General features: G+C 39.5%; 1 long non-coding RNA gene across 1 annotated transcript; it reads left to right on the top strand.

Moving 5' to 3' along the window:
- Positions 1 to 6124: 6124 nt before the first annotated feature.
- On the top strand, positions 6125 to 10256 carry LOC105064703 (uncharacterized). Its single transcript, XR_012507594.1, has 3 exons — positions 6125 to 7148; positions 7278 to 7395; positions 8882 to 10256. It is a non-coding gene; the product is annotated as an uncharacterized LOC105064703 (long non-coding RNA).
- The last annotated feature ends 924 nt before the right edge of the window (positions 10257 to 11180 follow it).

Below are 11180 nucleotides of genomic sequence, written 5' to 3'. Positions count from 1 at the left end.
TCCAAGGTCACAAGGTGGCAGAGCTGGGATTTGGATTTAGGTCTATCTGACTCTGAACCTGTGCCTCTTCTTCTCCTTACTTCCTCCCTGGCGTGGAGACTGATTCCACATCAAATGTCCTTTCCTAGCTGATCAGTAGAGACTAGTGAGGGGTCCATTCTCCTGTTTAACATCTGTTAAGTGAGATTTGAGTAGTAGATGTAAGATGTGGACTTAGTGTAATTATACAAGGACACCAGTGTGTCAGGAGATGAAAGGTCCAGTTCAGATCGTCTCATCTGGTCTTTTGTGGAAGAAGATTAAGATTCCATTTCATCTTACATAGGAGTCAACGGGGGACTTCTGGGCACGAAGTACCAGGTCAGATGGGTTATTCTCAGAGCTCCATGAGTATGAGACTAACCACAGTAGATGACCACCTTCTAGGACTGTGGAAGAGTGTTGGGGAGTAAGGAGCCCAGTGGAATCTACCCTCTGATATGTTTGTTTCATTCAAACCAAATGTATAAAAGATTAGACCTTAGCAAAGATCTAAAAGCCAGGCTGGGCTGCTATACTGTTGTGCTGGAGGTTTTTACCCCCTGTCTTTCTTGCTGAGTGCTCAGTTGAACCTTACAGGAAGCCCATTCTGAGGAGCTGTCACCCTGCGATTGGCTTGCTCGGGGACAGCCCTGTGTGAGCTGCTAGTATGGGCCCTGGCAGTCGCTGCTGTGCCTCTCCCCTGGTTCACACCCTGCTCCAGGCTCAGACTCAGCAACAGAACCTAGACCCTGGGTCCCTGGTTCACACCTAGAATATGAGACAGATGACAAGAGTGACTGTGCTCCTGGTCTTGGGTGAGTTATTTCGGGATTAAAGGGAATTGGGATCCAGTTCTGGATAGGGATCTATAACCTTACCTGCCATCCATTGCTCTTTATCCAAAATTTGAGGGATGGCTTTGAGGTCCTGTTTTTCTCCAGGCAGTTTCTTAGCATTTGTATGAGGGGTAAGAGCAATAAAGATATTCTGGGTTACTAAGCTCTGGTCCATCCATGGAGGGAGAAATTAGACCTGCCACTTCTGTTCATGGATTCCTCAGAATAAATATAAAAAAATTTGTCTTGACACCCAAGTGAGAAGTAAATTGTATGTGTCTGTAAATGGTGGGGGAGTAGAGGGTGGGATGGATTTACTTGAGGAAGAACCTGGAAGGTGCTGAGTTGGACTTTCAATCGGTTTCAGGATAGGAGGAGCTAGTGTTGTGTTTTCAATTTCACACAGGTACTTTGAGCCTCGCTAAGACCATCCAGCCCGTCTTCATTGACTCATATGAAGGACAAGAAGTGAACATACCTTGTAACCACACCAACATTGCTACAAGTGAATATATCTTCTGGTACCGAAAGTTCCCCAACCAAGGGCCACAGTTTGTCATTCAAGGATATAAGACAAATGCAGCAAATGAGGTGGCATCTCTGTTTATCCCTACCGACAGGAAGTCCAGCACCCTGAGCCTGCCCTGGGCTACCCTGAGAGACACCGCTGTGTACTACTGTATCGTGAGTGACACACAGTGAGACAGAGGGGGCTGCACCTGTGCAACATCCCCCATGGGGTGAGTCACAGCCCAGGGGACCCCCAAAGTAGCACTCTTAAAATGTTTACTAATTATTTTCAGAAGGTATTAGCAAACTCATGTACTACTTTATATTAAAATTTGATCTTATTTCCTTTTAAAGTAGGTGTTTCATTTACATGGTCTAAAATTTCAAAAAAAATAAAAAGGAATGCAGTGTAATGACTTTTTCCCATCTTTGTCTCTGAGCTGCTCAATTATACAAAATCAGGCACTCTGTGGTATTTATACTATTGTTACTTAGCTCAAAGTTGCCCCTCAGCTCATGCGCGCACGCACGCACACAGACGCACTACACGCTCTTATATGCACATTGCATGCGGTCATTTTGGACAGCATGTTTTTCAGCTTTTGAAAAATTCAGCCTAAGTGTCAGATTATTATTTATTGTCACACAAATTTTGAACATTTCTTTGGTATTCCAAGCATCTATAAGATGGTTTCCAAGTCTCCGCTGAGTTTAGATCTTTTGCTCTCTGTTGACCCCTTTCTCTTTCCTTTTGTCCCACTACCCTGTTGTGGATGGTGTGGCAAGGAGAATGGAGATGATGATGGTGGGGAGTGAGAGAGTTTTTCTTTTTCTGATTGTATGATGGACTATTTTTGCAACATATGAAGCAGAAACAGGGATTCTGGGTCATTATCACTTTTCAGAGTTGGGTCTTTGGGGGCCAAAGGGAGACGGGAATAATACAGTTCCTGGGAAACTTGCCAGTGCTCCTGTGGCTTCAGCAGGACTGTGAGGACATTATTATTACTCATTTTTGGTGGGGCTGTCACTGAATTTGGCAACAGGGAACACAATACTTGACGTTTTCTATTGAGACTGACAGGGCTACACCATGCGCTGGGAGCGTGCTTCCATCTAGCTCATCTTAGGGTGTGGTAGGGAAGTAGTATTGGGCAAAGGCAGATAATTCTAGATCATCAGAGCCCATAAACTCATCTCTTTTGGCTGATGTCTTTCTAAACACGGGAGAGGAGCCTGCTGAAGGTGGAACAGAGTGCCAGGTCACTGAACGTTTAGGATACAGCCCGCTCTTCTCTCAAGGTCACTTAAGAAGACCACGATTTCCAGCACTTCACATGGTACAGATAATATCTTAGAAAAAGCTCCAGGTTTCTGACTTGATAATCTCAAATGGAAAAAAATGAGAAAAGAAGATTCACAGCATTGAACAAAGACAAGAAATACACCTTTCTGCACAACACAGATTTGACAGCTGGAGATTCAGACACTTACATCGCAAAGCAAGCTCACAGTCATCCCCATGTGGCCGGAGCCTCTAGCCACACTCCTGACATGACAGTTGAGAGGGTGGGGTAGAGAGGAATCTCTGTGAGGTTTCTATCTGCCTATGAAAATAAATACCTATATCGTATCTGAGAGGCTGTGTGTGGTTATCTAAGGAAGATGTTAGACTATTCCAGAGATAATTGAGCCACAAAAGGAAATTATAGGTGGAATATTAGCCTGGATAAACCTTCAAAATGTTTTCTTTCCACATTGGAGTTTCATTCCTTCCCTGTTCATGAGATCACAGTTGAATAATGCCTTGGCTGTAAGTCTAGAGGAAAAAAGCTTTGTCTCAGAGACAGAGGAACCAGAAATATGGTCCAGGTTCTCTCAAGGAGCCATGGGCTATGAGGAAACAACACAGTTAGGTCTAATTTTAAGTTCTAGTTTTATAAACAGGAATCTGCATGTTGAACATTTTAGAATAATAGCCAGTGAGTGATGGTTGAAAGAGCACTGGAGTTAGAAGCAGTCAGTTCTAATTCTAGCTGTGCTTCATCTTTGCTACGTGGCCTCAAGTAGCGAAACAGTGGAAAAAGAATAAGCTCTGGAGCCAGGCATTCCTGGGTTTGAATCTGAGACCTGTTACTCTTAAGTTTGACTTGAATCAAATACTTATGGTAGCTGAGCTTCAATACCGCTTCTGTCAATGGGGGTCACAATACATGTTCCAGGGTTGTTAGGAGGTTGAAATAACATTACGCCAAAGATCCTGCACTTAATCAGCTCTCATTAGACAAATGCTGTCAATATCTTGCATTATCATTTCTGTACATTCTGAAGTTATTAAACCTGATCTGCCAACCCTACAGAGGTATTGGAAGATGACATCAAATCTTATCATAAAATGAAGAAGACCTAAACAAATATAAGAACTTTTTTTCAGGGAGAGAAAACTCTTGGTCTTGTTATCTCTGACCAAAAAAAAAAAAAAAAAAATCAACAAATTGATCAGCTGTTTTTCTGTACAAGATCACATGACTTTTTTGGCCAAATGATCCCCACCATGAAGCTTTCAAGGTTCAAACAGATAAGTGATGATTCGTGGAATGATTGGTGATTCTGGACTCCCAGGAATGGATGAGCAACTCTGCCTCCAGGCTAAGGACTGTCTGTATTAATAAATGATTACAAAATGTTCAGAGCTTTGTATAATTACAGAGAAAATCTCATTGGTTATGTGAATCACAGGGCCCTCCCAGATTCATGGAGAGGGGAAGGGACTATGCAAGGCTGTGAGTATCAGGAAGCATGATTCATTGAGAATCATCAATGTAATAAAGCATTACCATAGCAGTAGAAAATCTAGAGAACAGTGATAAATAAAATGGACAAAGAAATAAAAATGTCCCCTTATCTCAATATCCTTAGATAACCATAATTTACTTTTTGATGTATAAACTTTTAGAACTTTTCCATAAAATATAAGAATATTAATTATGTATAATAAGTAGATTATGTGTGAGATAAGAATTAAAGACCTTGTGAGCCAAGACTTTGGAAAATATTAGGTGATTGTCTTTTGAGAGTTAGGTCATATCCTCTGGATGAGTTGATCTTTAAAGCTGAAAATTAATAATAATAGGGTAGGTATTACAACTATCACCACAAGTAAAAATATACCATAATTACATATCCTTTCTTGTATAGTTTTTTCTTTTTCATAGTTTCTAATTTCTTTCTTTCCCCCTACTTTTAATCCCAATATCAATCTCTTTAAACTCCTCAATTTAATTTATTCTTTCAAATTCCCTTTCTTCCTAGAGGCCATTATGCTCCTGTTCCATTGTGGTCTAGTTGTTTAATTACATTTCTTTGAGACGGTCAATTAGAATTTTTGTAAACCTTTTTTTTTTTCCTGTTTATTGAATTATCTCTGCTGTCTTTAGGGTCATTTTAAATTTGTTTATCTCAATTTCATTCGCATGGCAGACTTTCTCTAAATTTCTGCTGATTCCTGGTTACTTTATTATTTAAGAATGAGGCAATTAGAAACTCTCTCTCCTCACTCTGCCAACAGAGGTGGTCCCAGCAGACCTCTTCCCACAGATCTTTCCAGGCAAGAGTCAGACACCAGTCTCTGTCCCCTCAAACTACAGGAGGACAGATATCAGATCATCCTAGGAACTTTCTTGTGCTCCCTTCTGTTGGCAGAGCAGGGCAGGCCTCTCCTGCAAGTTTCTGCATTGCAGCAAGCATTCAGCTGAGGAGAAATATGTCTCAGTCTTAGCCTCTGGCAAATTATTTCCCAGCTTTCTGAAGAGTTCTGATGCTACCCTCAGTTAGCTTAAAGGAGGAGACAATATTCTCTTTCCTGGAACAAAGACAGAGGAAATCCCACAGAGACCTGTCTCTGAAGAATTTCCAAATAATTCTCTCTTCCTTTCTACATCTGAACTTCTCCCCTAGGATGGGGGCAGGTGAAGGGCTTAGGGTCTCAGGGCAAGTTTATCACTCTTACCAAGTCCTGTTGGATGGATCTAACTTTTCAATTTAGATTTTATAGAAACTTATCCATATTGTCCTTAGCCTTAGTTGAAATGATGAGAAACCAGAAAACTCCTCTATGTTTAACCAAGTTTAGTTAATATTCATTCATTCCCCACAATAAAAGCAGACTTTGCTGCTCACTTATATCATATTCGACAGTGATACTACTATTTACTTCTGTTTTTTCAAATATGAAGCATGCACCTCTATCTGTCAGTCCATCATGTTGGTCAGTGTGTTCATTCTCCTCCATGTGAGTTGAAGCCACCAAGGCTCCCGCTCAGCCCTTCCTGCCTGCTCTGTCCCCTTACACTGTCCACTGTGTTGGTACCTTTTTGTTCTTTCAATTGTCAATATTTTTATTCATTTTTGTCTAGAGATTGGTTTATAAAATTAGTAAATAATAAATGCCATTATATTATTATAAATATGATATCTTGTTATTTTGTTCACTACATACAAAGCAATGTGGATTGGACATTTCCTGTCTAAAAACCCAATGTAGTAGCCAAAGAAAGTTGTTCCTAGCATCATTAGTTGGTTTTTCTTTTCCCAAATTCCCTAAGTTTCTTAAAATAATTTTACATTTAGTGCGCCCCTTTCTTGTACATTTCCCCCTCTGCAGTTTCTAATCACTTTCATTTTTACTTTGGAAAGAAACAGTATACTTTCATCATTTTCTCATTTTTTATGTTCTTTTAACCACTTATCTACTGAGAAGAACTTGCCTTCTTTTTTATTTTTTAACCTTTTTTAGCCTAAAAATCCCCATTCTTGATTGCACCTTCTGCTAGAATGGCCTTGCCTTTTTGGAATAGATGATTTTGGGACGTATTCTGTGGAAGTGATGGGTATTCCTTCTTTTAATCTTTTTCTAGCAACAATTGTGTGTTTTAATTGTCATGAGGCCCTAATTTAACCTGCCAGCAACTCCATAACTAAAACTGAGCCTGAGTCAATCTACTTGATTTCCTTGCCCTAAGTATTATTCTGATGCTTTCCATGTAACCTGCTATGAGTAATGACTCAGAAGACTACTGTCCTCATCCGATCAATCTTTTTGTAAAGTCTTTTAATTTCTCTTGTCTTGTGTGTCTTCACACCTGGGATGAACAGTGTGGATCATAGAGGGTCACATACTCATATATCGGGGAAGTAGAAAATGTCAGAACAATCACAAATCACATCATGCCTCTGAAATCGTAAGGACAAGAAAAACGGCATCTGTGGGGGTTATGACCATATGGTTTCAACTGAAAGGAAGGAATAGTCCTGAGTTATCTGATGTTAGAAGTTTGCCCAAGTCCCTCTCTAATAATGCCTGAATTAGCAAGGGATATGGCAAGGTGTACCAGAAGAACTACTTCTGTTTGGCCTCCAGAGGGTGATGTTGCACAACTAGAATTACAGTTGAAGGCCAGCATCAGTCCTTTAGCTCCTCCTTCACAGAGCGGGCTGAGGTGTCCAGCTGGAGCTCTTTGCAGACATTGGTACGTGAGGAGCATTTAGAAGCCGAAAAACATCCAGACTTGTCAAGGAAGAGACTTCCAAACATCTCTGGAACGTGCTTAGGCAAGGTTCTAGAACACCAGCCATACCTGTTCTTCCTTAGTCAAGAGTGCTGTTTCCTCAGCATATTCCTTCCTGCTCAGGGAAGAGCTTCAAAAAGTCTCCCACAGCTTCTTCACTGCTCAGCTATGAGCTTGGTTCCCGTATTGGTGCTTATGACACTTTTTGCCCTGAGTGAGTAAAATTCATTTCCATCTTCTTGTTCCCTAGAAGTACAGTATTGCAACTGGACTCTGAATAGAGAAACCGTCTGTTAATAGGTAAGTCTGTTGTGGTCTCACTGACACAGCATTGATGTTTCAGGAGGAGCTGGAGCCCAGTCAGTGACCCAGCCTGACAGGCACGGCATCACTGTCCCTGAAGGAGCCCGCCTGGAGCTGAGGTGCAACTACTCATCCTCTTATCCACCGTCTCTCTTCTGGTACGTATGGTACCCCAACCAAGGACTCCAGCTTCTCCTGAAGTACACGTCTGGAAACAACCTTGTTTCAGGAATCAAAGGTTTTGTGGCTGAATTTAGGAGGAATGAAACCTCCTTCCACCTGAAGAAAACGTCAGCCCATTGGAGCGACTCGGCAGAGTACTTCTGTGCTGTGGGTGACACAGTGCCTGAGTCTGCGGGGGGGGGGGGGGGGGGCTGAACACAAACTCTGTGACTCTCTAAGGAGGATAAGTGCATCTGAAAGATTTTGAATTTTGACAGAGCAGAAGTCTTGATGTTATTATGACCCAGTAAAGAGGTGCTCAGGGACTTGCTGAGCCAGTGGGAGGCAGATACATGGTCAGATATGAGAAGTGGGACACAGCACAGGAGTTTTTACTTTTCATTCACCATTTTCTCTTTCAACAATCCAAAACAAATGTGAACTCCTTTTGATGACTTATCTCCTTCTTACAAACTTACTGCCTTCCCAATCTGGTAAATTTAAACTAGTTTTCCTGGAATCTTTCTTTTTGGCTCCACTCTGTGCTGTTATTTCCGCTCATTTTTAGGTGCCCCATCTAGGAGGGAGAAGATGATTGGGATGGAGAATGGCTTACAATATGGCGTCCTTATGTAACTGTTAGTAATTTACTAGGAATATTGAAGAAAGAAAGGTGAATAACTAAAATTTTTAGTATCTGTTCAAAGACTATTTAGGTGAGAGGAGATGATAAACGTAGATGACAAATTCCATTTGTTTTAAAGTAAAGCTTGCTTTATTTCCCCCAATTTTAACAACGGATTTCTATTCTTTTAACATCTTAAATTCTAGCAAGGATGTTTGTTATTAGAAATCTTCAGAATTGGTGGGATAGTAACTTTGGCCAGTTTCTCACAAATACTGTCGGAGTTTTCTTTTTTACTTTCATTCTGTCTTCATATGGTTTCACTGTTGGAATGTTGACAATGTAGACATTGGTTCTCATCTGTTTGACGTTGCTATAATGGTGTGCAAAGTTTAGCAATATCTGGCTCCTGAAGACATGCTGATTAAGAATTGCAACAAAAATTAAACAGTCAAAGAGCATGTGAGAGACACATGACTTTCCCCTGGCTAGGATGAAAAAACTCTATAAGAAGACTGTATTCTTAAGTACCCCAAACCTTGAAAGTTAATGACAACTTTACAGCAAAGTTAAAGTGAAAGGCATGGAGGAGGGTTGGGCTTTTCAGCTCTGTACTTCCTGATACTGTGATGAGTAAGAGATTAAGATGATAGGAATCCAAAGATACAGCAATAATAGTGGATTGTGGTCAGTGATTTACTTTAGCCAAAGGGGACACCAGTAGGGATAACACTTTTCAGGTCATACTGATATGGCTGTTTGTGTTATATGCATTTAAAGGATTTCTGGATATGGGGTAAGAGAAATAAAATTATTCATAATAAATTTATGCTTATTTAATCTGTGTTGTTTTCCAGACTATACTCTCTACTGTCTCTGAAAGGCTAATTATCTTTATAAGACTTGGTCACCAACTCAGTTTCATGACCCAAAATGACTACAAGCAAGTGCTCTGTCAGAATGTATGAGAAGGAGAATGTCTTTGTTTTTCTTTTTCTTTTTTAACTCCAAACTGAAGCTGTGTATTGAGGAAATATAACTCCTGGCACCAAGGGCCTCAAGAACCTGAGAAAACATCTATTCTAACACTGTCAATCCTGCCTCAGATATCAGTTTGTTTTATTTACATAATTACTTTATAATTGGAAAAAACTTTACATTATGCATAAATACACTAAGGAGAGAAAAGAAATTTCTGATTTTTAAAAAATAATTATATTTGCCATATGAACAAATTGTAATATTTAAAAAATAGTATCGATATTTTTCCATGTTAATAAATATGCTGTAAACAATACACATTGCTCACATTTCAGTTCTACAAGGATCAAGTCATTACCTGTTACAGTCACTGAACTTCAGTGTACCCTGAAAGGAATTCAGGATAAAACATTCTGTGTTTTGGCTCCTAGAAAGTTATGATGCACATCTAAGGAAGAATTTCAATAACCCCCATATTCTTGCATCTTCCAAATCAGATAAGCACTAAAATCATTAATTGAGATATCTGGGGTTTTTTGTGTGTGTGTGATTAGTGGTAATCTTGTATCAAGATGTATTCTTGATTACATATATTTCCTAGTCAAAAAAATTCATACTTATACTGGCTCCTCCCCAAACTATTCTTTGGAATAGTTACTCAAATGTGAAGTTCCAATTTTTAAAATAAAACATTACAAATAAAATTGCCATCTCTTATTTTTGTCCTCAGTCTTCCTTCTTCCCTTTCCCAGGACAAACTATGAATTTTGTTTCTCAAGTCCATGTTTTTATATTTCTAATACATGTAAGTTTATTTCTAAACAATATGTGGTGATTTTCTTTGTGTTCTTAAAATTTATGTGAACACTATCCCATTGTATGTATAAATGTGAAATTTACATTTTTTGTTAAGTATGTTTCTGAAATACAGAAAAATTTATGCATAGAGATATGTTTCATTACTTTAACTGGTATGTAGTCTCTCACTTTATGAATATACTATAAGTTCCCCTTTTTGATGGACATTTGTGCAACGCCATCAGCGATAGTCTTAGGCTCAACTAATGTCTAATTCCCTGTATTGAATTTCTTTCTACTTAAAATATTTGGACTTGTTTCTGTTTTCCTGACTGTATTTTGACTGATACATCTGGGTACATCTAAGTCCCTTAAGCAGAGCTTCTGAGCTCTCAAAGTCAGGGCATCTAAATAAAATCTATTGTTAGCTTGTCATTAGCTTAAGCAGTTTTTGGTTTTGGTTACACAGTCCTCATACCCTCCACTCAAACCTACTGCTACGGTGCCTTGACATTTCACCTACTGCACTTATGAACTCACGGTGTGGATGACAAATTCCCTCAGAGGAATGCAGGGCTGCCACATCACAAGGGACAAGGTTGACTTGAAAAAGTAAAGGAAGTCATGGAAAGTAAGACTGTTCACTCTATTTATTTCTACTTTGACTTTGGGTAGTGTAGATTAGAGGCATGTGCCAAAAGAACCAGGAAAACAAGAGGAAGACACTGCTTGCTCACAGACATTTGACGCAGGATAGAAGAGAAAAGGAAGAGAGAAGTGCTTATGAACCTAAAGAATATTTAGGCCTAAATTTTCTACTCAAGTCTGGAGCTTGTTACTATTTACACCTTGATGCAGGACCATGTACTTGGCTTTTCTGAATTGGTAGAGAGTGAGTTTTCCAGGAGGCATAAAGAAAAAGGCTTACACATTCTGATACATGTTAGTAGGGCTTCACAGATGAAAGGCATCCTTTCCTTAAGTTTGTCCTGCGAACGTTCAGAGTTTTTGTTAAAAGCTGAATGGGCAAGAATAGAGAGAGTAAGCAGTACTTTTTTTTTTTTTTTTTTTGCTACTATGACATCAGTACTACCATGAAAAGAGAATGGCTTTAAAAATCTGTGAGGGTTGGAGACATTTTCCCATGCTGTCTCCAACAGTGCTTCACTGAGACCTTGACTGTCCTCTTAGTTCAGAGTTCCTGAAGATTGTTCTGTAAATTTGTATAACACTGGCTACAGTGCAAACTATCTTAACTTCTCAGACTTTAATTTTGGAGATTATGATTTGATAAGTGTAGAGCTCTCCAAATCCAATTTTTAAGTTGATGACCAACTAACTCCTTTACACAAAGAAGTTTCACCCTTGCTATAAAAT

Source organism: Camelus bactrianus, chromosome 6 (genome assembly GCF_048773025.1).
Source record: "Camelus bactrianus isolate YW-2024 breed Bactrian camel chromosome 6, ASM4877302v1, whole genome shotgun sequence".
In the NCBI taxonomy this organism is placed as follows: domain Eukaryota; kingdom Metazoa; phylum Chordata; class Mammalia; order Artiodactyla; family Camelidae; genus Camelus; species Camelus bactrianus.
This window is presented reverse-complemented; position numbering and strand designations above follow the sequence as displayed.